We start from the raw sequence: 9,820 nt of genomic DNA on the forward strand, positions 1-9,820 counted from the left end.
TTCCTGACCTTGGCATGCCCTGGGGGCTCCTTGGAACACCCGCCATCTATTGAGCCACAGATTCAGTGGCATACGGTCCGCCAACCAGATTCCAGCCCAGGACATCCAGAGAAAGTTCTGTGGGACTTTGCAAAATCCTGAGCTGCGTACATCGCTCCATAGCCACTCATCCAGGGGCCTCCCTGGCGTGTGGACTGGAAGGTCCTGGAGGGAGAACACGTGTCAGGTGGGGATCTTCCCGTCTAATGCTCACATCCTGCAGCTGGGGAAACGAAGGCCCAGGAGGCCGAGCCCCCAGCTCCATCCATCCCGGCGTGCAGTGTGGCTGTGGATTGTGGGTTGAGCTCCAGGGTTTCCTGCTCCTGCGGCAAATGACTTGCCTACAAGAGGGGTTTATCCTCATAGGGAACATGTCTGGGGCAGCTCAGCCATCGTGCCTTGCAGAATAAAATGTGTGTATTACTGTGCGGAGAAGTCTGACCACCGACGTGCCATTGGAAGCCCCTCATCGGCTCCCCGCTGTAGCACCTGCGGACTCTTGCCCGGGCAGCCTGCACCGCGGGGGTTTCAGACTCTCCCCCTGTGCCACACTTCCAGGGTGTGACCTTAATATTCTCGTTGGAGGCGTCAGAAACCACATGGGAACTGCCACGGAAATGTAGGACAAGCAGAAGGACAGCAGATCTTCACGACTCATGGGTCTGTACACACAAAAATTTTAAAACAAGGAAAACTTGTCAAACTATATACATTGACTATGTACAGCCTTTTGTGTCATACAGCAGGAGTTTTTACTGAGGTATAATTGACAACAATATATATATTGTCAATATTGTCAACAATATATATTGTTGGTATATATATTGACAACAGTTTCGGGGGTACAGTGTGATCCCATATTTGTGTATAATGTGGCACCACTGGTCTCGTTAGCATCACCATACAGAAGACATTCCAGCCGTGAGAACAAAAAAGATCTTTCTTAGCAACTTTCAAACACAAATACTACCCTTGATCTTAGCCAAAAGGCCAAGGAGTGATCAAACACAAATACTGGGCAGCCCCGGTGGCTGGGCAGTTTAGTGCCATCTTCAGCCCAGGGTGTGATCCTGGAGACCCGGGATCAAGTCCCACGTCAGGCTCCCTGCATGGAGCCTGCTCCTCCCCATGCCTGTGTCTCTGCCTGTCTCTCTCTCCGTGTGTCTCTCACGAATAAATAAACAAAATCTTAAAAAAAACAAAACAAAACACAAATACTGACTCTAGCCACCATTGCGTCCCCAGGGAACTGACAGTTTGCACTTTCACCCCTCACCTGTGTCACACCCCATACCCCCCTGCCACCATTACCTTTGGCAGCCACCAGTCTGTTCTCTACCCATGAGCTCAGGTTTGCTGTATGTTTATTTTTTTTTAAAAGATTTATTTATTTATTCATTCAGAGAGAGCGAAGAGAGAGGCAGAGACACAGGCAGAGGGAGAAGCAGGCTCCATGCAGGGAGCCTGATGTGGGACTCGATCCTGGGTCTCCAGGATCACACCCCAGGCTGCAGGCGGCGCTAAACCGCTGCGCCACCGGGGCTGCCCTGCTGTATGTTTAGATTCACGTGTCAGTGAGATCGCAGGGCATTTGTCTGTCTCTGACATATTGCATCTAGCATGATTTCATCCTCTCTTATGGCTGAGTAATATTCCATATGTACATATACCACATCCTTTTCCCTTTGTCTGTCGATAGATGGGGCTGCTTCCGAATCTTGCTTATTGTAGATAACGCTGCTATAAACAAAGGGGTGAGGACGCCAGATAGCTCAGCAGTTGGGCATCTGCCTTTGGCTCAGGGCATGATCCTGGCTCTGGGAATTGAGTCCCACGTCGGGCTCCCTGCATGGAGCCTGCTTCTCCCTCTGCCTGTGTCTCTGCCTCTCTCTCTGTGTCTCTCATGAAGAAATAAATACAATCTTAAAAAAATAGGGGTGCACTTATCTTCTCAAATTAGTGCTTTGGTTTTCTTTGGGTAAATGTCTACTGGTGGAATTGCTGCATCATAGAGTAATTTTATTTTTAAGTAATTTGAGGAACCTCCACACTGTTTGCCATGGCGGCTGTACCAGTTTGCATTCCCACCAACAGTTTAAGAGGGTTCCCCTTTCTCCACAACCTCGCCAACATCTGTTGTTTCCTGACTTACTGATTTTAGCCGTTCCAACAGGTGTGAGGTGGTATCTCATTGTAGTTTTGATTTGTATTTCCCTGATGTTGAGGGATGTTGAGCATCTTTTCTTGTGTCTGTAGGCCATGTGTATGTCTCTTTTGGAGAAATGTCTGTTCAGATCCTCTGTCCGTCTGCCCTGTGTAGATTGGATTGTTTATTGCTCTTGAGTTGTAGGAGTTATTTGTGTTCTTGCAAACTAGCCCCTCACTGGATATGTCATTTGGAAATGTTTTCTCCCATCGGGTAGGTTGACGTTTCAGTTTGTTGATGGTTTCCTTTGCTGTGTAGCAGCTTTTTATTTTGGTGTAGTCCCAACAGTTTACTTTTGCTTTTGTTTCCTTTGCTTTGGTGTCAAATCTAAGTTTGTTCTTTATGGGGCCGGCAGGAAATGCAGTTCTGTAATCAGCCAGATAACGCATGCAAACGTTCAGCTTCTTTCCATTGACAAAAGGCTACTTGGTGTCTGTTCATGCAGCATCATTCTAGGTGTTCCTGCCAGAGTTCCTTGTCTGGTGGCTTTATCCCAGCCTGCAGGTATGATGATCACAGTTACAATCATTACAGCACACATCTGGCTAATTGTGGTTGCATATTTGAAGTTTGAGTAAAGTGTGTGTGTCTATCAGACAGACCAGTGAGACACGGCTCTGGCCCCAGAGCACTCATAATCTCTCACCCTCATTATAAAAGGGTGTATTTTCAGGGCACCTGGTGGGGGCTTAGTGGTTGAGCGTCTGCCTTTAGCTCAGGTTGAGATCCCGGGGTCCTGGGATCAAGTCCCACATCGGGCTGCCTGCAGGGAGCCGGCTTCTCCCTCTGCCTATGTCTCTGCCTCTCTCTGTGTCTCTCATGAATAAATAAATAATCTAAAAATAAATAAATAAATAAATAAATAAATAAATAAAATAAATGCATTTTCTAAGTGAAGCAAAGGAAGGGTCCAATTGGGGTTCCTGATCTGGTGAAAGTTTGCTGCTGTAGTGGAAGCGCTGCCTTCTGGCTCAGGGACAGGTGGGAGTGTGTCTGGACATGCTGGTCTGAGCAAGGCCCCGTGAGCACGGTGCGTGGCTTACTGTCCAGTCTACGGAGGGCACTTCGACAATGCTGATGTCCTGCTGACTTTCTACCTTCTTTCTGCTTTGCTGTTTGATTTCTAATGCAGAATCGGCGACAATTATTTGCAATTACCTATTTCTTAAACGTGCACATAATAGTTTAAATTGCAAATGTCCGCTTCTGGGAATCCACTCTCTAAGTACAATGGATAAATCTTCGATTTATTAAGCTTGGAAAAAATCACACTTCATTTAGTCTTAAATTGCTTTTTATCGCTGACCACCAGATTCTCTTGAGTTCTTGCATGAGGGGTTAGGAACAGGTCAGGAGAAAGGAAGGGGTGAGGTGAGCTGTGTGGACACTGAAGAACCACCAGGTGGCAGTGAGCAAGCCCAGGAAAGGTGGCGAGCCCGTGACAGTGCTGCCAGAAAAACCTGCATAATCTGGGGCATAGTCCAGCACAGTGCCTCCCCATAAATTAAAATTCTGCTAATTTTAGAATTTGCAAGACCTAAAGATCATCTGTGTTAAATCCCAACCTCCGGCATGTTACAGATGAGAAAAACAATAGAGGTTAGTGTCTGGAGGAAGGCATTCAGCTGGTGGGAGGCCACCCGGGAACTGGGACCTGCCTCCCCACCCACCCTTCAGCACTTTCCCATCTCAAGCATAGCATCTGGATGCGTGATTGTGTAGCAATCCAGCCTAGGTGCATCCTGGGCCATTCATTACAAAAGCTAATGGTCTTTAGTTTGTGACTCAGTAATTTTAAGTGGTAAACAATTATTTTAACAAGAACTGAACGGAGAATACCATTCAGGATGTCCCTCTCACACCGTTGTACCCCAATAGGAAAGAGGTAGGTCACAGCCTGGTGACATGTCCATGTCTGCACTGCTTGAATGTGTGCCCTTGGCCACTGTGTGCTTCCCAATGGAAGTGAGGGTTGAATATTGATGGTTTATACTAGCATAGAATTTGAAAATAAGTACTTCAAAAACAACCTTATCCACAAAAAGAAAGAAAAATGGGGGGCCTGGGTGGCTTGGTCAGTGAAGCGTCTGCCTTTGGCTCAGGTCATGATCTCAGGAGCCTGGGATCAAGCCCCACCTGCTCAGTGGGGAGTCAGCTTCTCTCTCTACTGCTCCCCCTGCTCATGCTTTCTCTCTCTCTCAAATGAATAAAATGTTTAAAGAAAAAGAAAGAAAAATGTTATGGATGGTACTGTTCAAAATCAGAAAAGTATCTCTTTTAAAAAAAAGATTTATACATTTATTTATTTGAGAGAGAGAGAGTGTGTATGAGGCAGGGGAGAGGCAGAGGGTGAAGCAGAGAGAGAATCTCTCTGAATGAGGCTGAGCGAGGAAGCGATGTGGGGCTCGATCTCATGACCAAGATCGCCACCTGAGCTGAAACGCTCAGGTGAAAATCCAACGCTGAGTTGGATGCTCAACTGACTGAGCCCCCCAGAGACCCCAGAAAAGCATCTTATTTAGGAAGAAAGTTATGAGGAAATTGTGTCAGGTAGTGTCATCCATGTGAGACTTGGTCAGAAAGGCTGACTCACAGTCTAGTGGGGCCCTTGGAGATTCCAGCCTGACTCCCTGGCACACGTGCCGCCGTCTCCAGCAAGGGTTAGCATGTGGCCCACATGACAGCTGGCCAACAGACAGAGTCCCACCACCTGCTGCATCCACTCTGTTCTTGCTGCATTAACAGAATGGGCCTCAGGCCAGGCCAGATGGAGAGAAGCATCATGGGAAACCGTGTTTCTGCCCCTTGTTAAATGAACTCAACCTGTGAAGTTGAGTGTCTCACCTCCTCTACCTTCCTGATCAACCTCCAGAAAGCTTTACCTCTTGTGAAACATGGTGTCCCAGCTTCATGTCAGAACCGGACACTCTTGGGCACCTGGAGGATTTTCCATCTCTCCTGGCTGGCTGTCTCCCTAGTAAGCAACATTCAGGAACTTGTGGCTTCAGATGGAGCTTCCATTTGAAGAAAGCTCTGGAGCCCTTGTCAGATGTAATGAAGCAGAAAATAGCCTCCCTGGCCTCTGGCCCATCACCAGCTGGGGTTTCCCAACACGCTCACAGCTGGAGGACCCACTGCCCTCCTGGCTCTTTTGGCCCGGACCAGCAATGCTGAGCATCTGCCAGGGGCTGGGCGCCGGCTGCAGCAGGGACAGGGGCCTGGGGAGGAGGTTCTCATCCAAACAGGAGGACTCATTTCCACGTAGATTCACCGGCCTTCTGGTGTCCATGACTTTCTCAAGACCATCACTTGTCCTGTGTCTGCTGGGCCAGGTGTGCTTTTCAGCCTTGTGCCATGTCTCTGAATGTTTCAGATCCCAAGTCTCTGAGATGCCTTTTGTTAGGAAGCTGAGAATTTTAGAGATGGAGATCTTTGAAAGAATGTGGAGCCCAGTCAAAGGACAAGCCAGTCATGTTACAGCCCTCTGATCCATCTTCCTAACTTTGGTTGTTTTCCCAATAAAATCCACACAAAGTTTTCTGTCAAACCTGGGTTTTACACATATGTCTCAAGAATTAGGTTTGTAGAGAATGCAAATTAAAGTGTTTTCCCCAGAGATCGACATCTGGGTGGGCAATCTACACATAAATCATGCATATGTTATACGTACTACGTATATGATGGGGATGTTTTACGCACCTATTACGTATACATGCAGATTGAAACTGGCCCATAAAACTGAGAAGCGAGTGCTCTCCAGGGGCCGTGTCTGGTGGGGAACACTTTTCCCATGTGTCCTATGGATTTCGCATCCTCCTGGCTGTTACCCATCCACCCTATGCCTGTGAGGTCAGGGGCTCAAGTTTTAACAAACACGTATCAGGTTGTGAGATGAGCGTGCTCCTGAGGGTGGTAGACTTTGGGAGAGGGAATGCATGTTCCTGGAACCGAAGGTGCTAGGCAAGTTCAGAGGTAAGCAGAGCCTGCGGAAGAGCATTAAGTAGGCACCTGCGAAAGAGCCTTATCTGCTTCAGGTTGCATTTCCCCGGCTCTCTTCCCACGGCCCCTGAGCTGACTTAGGGTCAACCAAGCAGATGGGCCCATGCGAGTCTTCACTGGGAACCAAGTGAGGGAGGCCCTCGTGGTGAGCGTGGGCCTTGTAAGGCACATGTGCTTCTGCAGATGGAGGAAGAGGCACCTTCCCCGTCCCAGGGGCCGGAGCCTAATCGCATTGGGAGCAAGCCCTCCACTAGCAGCCTGGTCTTGTGGCTTTGAGAATTCACCCAGGAGGCTCATTAATCTTCAGTCTTCTCCACAGGTTTATTAGCTAATTAATATGCTTTTTCTTTTTTAAAGATTTTATTTATTTATGAGACACAGAGAGAAAGGTAGAGACAGAAGTAGAGGGAGAAGCAGGCCCCATGCAGGGACCTGACAACGTGGGACTCGATCCGGGGTCTCCAGGATCAGGCCCTGGGCTGAAGGCGGCACTAAACTGCTGAGCCACCCGGGCTGCCCAATTAATATGCTTTTATGCAGGCTTTCTGCTTAAATAAGAGAAGGTCGATTCCATTACAACTAGACTCTCAAAATACACTAATTCTGACTAAAATAGCATTTCCTGGTTGGCAGCTGGGGAACCCAGGTTGAGGCATGGTTTTGTGCAACCCTGAATGTGAGGGGAAGAGTTTTGGGGAGCCACAAGACCTGTGGGATCCTGTGGGATCGGGTGAACAGCTGGAAGGTGGGTTTAGCAAGCGCCATCAGGTATGGCAAGGGAGGTTGGGGTGAAGGGTGGCATGAGCTGAGCGCGAGGTCTGTGCTCTGTGCTAGGGAGGCGGGAAGACCAGTGGGTGTGTTGGTCATGCCTGTGATCTCTGTTACTGTTGGAAGAGGCCACCAGCTTTAACCAAGAGGCTACCGTCTGAAGAGTAGGATTTCATAAAGCCAAGAGTATTAAAAAAAAACCAACCCAGAATTATTTCCATCAAAATCAGCTCCAGTTGTGTCATGATCAAAGGAGGAAGATGGAAACCTCCAGAACACAGAACAGCTTTTCTCTTATAGGATCTCTCGTTACCAGAGCAAGTCACCAGCTGGGTAGGACCGTGTTGTCCCCATGGCCGCTGTGGCTGCTTAGAAGCCACCTTGGAGTTAACAGAATGGGATTTGTTTCTCCTGCACGCAGGCCACTTTGTCACGTGGGGTGGCAGCGGCTGCAATGGACAGCACAGATGGGGGACCGCACACCACCATCTAAGGGCAAGCGACAGTCGCCTCCAGAGATGGACTCACCTCAGCAGAGCCTGCAGCTTATGTCAGAAACAGGCACCGGCTTCCAGAAGAGCATCCCCACCCCGTGTCCCACCCGGGGCTTCCTCCCCAAATTGACAAAAGTACCTCTTCATGATGTGCAGACGTCCGAGTCACGTTTCTATAGTAGGTACACTTTCTGTCAAGGAAGCTGCTGACAGTCTGGTAATGGATATGCCAGCAGGTGGGTTGTACCTGGACACATCCTCAGCACAGGGAGGAGGCCTGCGGTGCTGGCCTGAGCGCCCAGTGGGTATTAGGGTCGGGGGAGTTGGGGACCCAGGGATAAAGCAGGGAGAGAGAATAGATTTCTAAACTGGTGGCTGGAAATGAGCATCTGATGCGTGTGTAAAGCTGAGGTCTGGGCTCAGACAGAGGCTGGGGTGACTCTTCTGACCTGTCACAGGACAGCAACTTAGGGACTTGGAGACAAATCTTGCAGGTAAAAGACTTAGACATCTGAATGACCCAAAGGTGCAGAGCATTTTTGCCTCGAGATGATGGTGTAGGTGAGAGACGTGAGCAATGCTGCCCGCTCTGAGCATACGGTTTTCTTTTTTATTTTATTTTAAGGATTTTATGTATTTATTCATGAGAGACACAGAGAGAGGCAGAGAAACAGACAGAAGAAGAAGCAGGCTCCCCTCAGGGAGCCCGATGTAGGACTCGACTCCAGGACCCTAGCCAAAGGCAGACGCTCAACCACTGAGCCACCCAGGTGTCCCTGTAAGTGGATTTTTAAATAATTTGTAAGTGGAGATACAGTTGAGGGGTTAATAAAAGTTGAAAAAGCGGGGTTGACCAGAAAGACAGGAGAAAGTTCTAGTTACAAATATTTTAGCTGAAGTCATAGTAGCAGGTATTTTTTTTTAAGACTTTATTTATTTATTCATGAGAGACACACAAAGAAAGGCAGAGACATAGGCAGAAGGAGAAACAGGTTCCTGTAGGGAGCCCGATGTGGGACACGATCCCAGGACCCTGGGATCACGCCCTGAGCAGAAGGCCTACACTCAACTGCTGAGCCACCAGGTGCCCCAGCAGGTATTTTTCTAAAGTAATAAAACAGGGAGGCCTGGATGGGTCAGTGGTTGAGCACCTGCCTTCAGCCCAGGGCATGACCTTGGAGTCCCGGGATCAAGTCCCACATCAGGCTCCCTGCAGCAGCCTGCTTCTCTCTCTGCCTATGTCTCTCCCCCTCTCTCTGTGTCTCTCATCAATAAATAAAATCTCTTTTAAAAAAATAAAGCAAAAAACAAAGTAATGAAATTTCAAGGCTGAACATTCTACACTAAAAATAAAATTAGTAATGATAGAAGTTGCACCCCTAAATAAGAGAAAGGCAAGTACACAGAGAAACCAGAGCATGTAGTCTCATTATTTAAAAAACCTATTGTGAATATGTAATATATATATGAAACTGGTAGATGCTGAGATGTTGAGGAAGAGCGATCAGATTTCCTGTTAAACTCTGTAGATTGAACACAAGCATTTACACATTGCCTCCAAAATCTCTCTAAAATTAAAGCACAATTTCTGAAAAATGTAGCCTGATAAAAATAAAACTTAAAAAAATAAATAAATAAAACTTAGCACCAGTGGCAGAGTTTTGGAAGCTGGCAAGCAGGCGGGCAATAGCGAAGGGGGAGAGCTTGGTTCTTGTCTCACAGAGTCGGAGAACGAATCTCGCGGATAAAAGAGAGTAAAACGATGGAAGTTTATTAAGTGAGGATACAGAGGGTCTCTCAGGAGTGAGAGGGGTCCTGACAGGGCTGCCAACATGAGCCTCCACAGATAGTCATTTATTTATTTATTTATTTATTTATTTATTTATTTATTTATTTATTTAAAGATTTTATTTATTTATTCATGAGAGATAGAGATAGAGCGAGTGAGGCAGAAACATAGGCAGAGGGAGGAGAAGCAGGCTCTATGCAGGGAGCCCGATGTGGGACTCGATCCTGGGACTCCAGGATCACTCCCTGAGCCAAAGGCAGTTGCTCAACCGCTGAGCCACCAAGATGTCCCCAGTCTTTTATTTAGAACTGACCAGGGAGCCTGTGGCCTTATCATTCTTGTGATGACTTGCTTTGAGTGAAGACTGGTGATACCATTTTTAATGGTTTCCTTTTGGGGTCTGGTTATTCTTTGTTGGTCACAGGCAATTGTCATAAAAAAAATATCTTTTCCACCCATACCTAGGGCAGGGTGGTCTGGTTTGTTGCCTTATCTCTGGTTTCCCTACATCTCAGAGTTTTTGGG

The sequence above is a fragment of the Canis lupus genome, chromosome 24 (genome assembly GCF_048164855.1).
Source record: "Canis lupus baileyi chromosome 24, mCanLup2.hap1, whole genome shotgun sequence".
Classification (NCBI taxonomy): domain Eukaryota; kingdom Metazoa; phylum Chordata; class Mammalia; order Carnivora; family Canidae; genus Canis; species Canis lupus.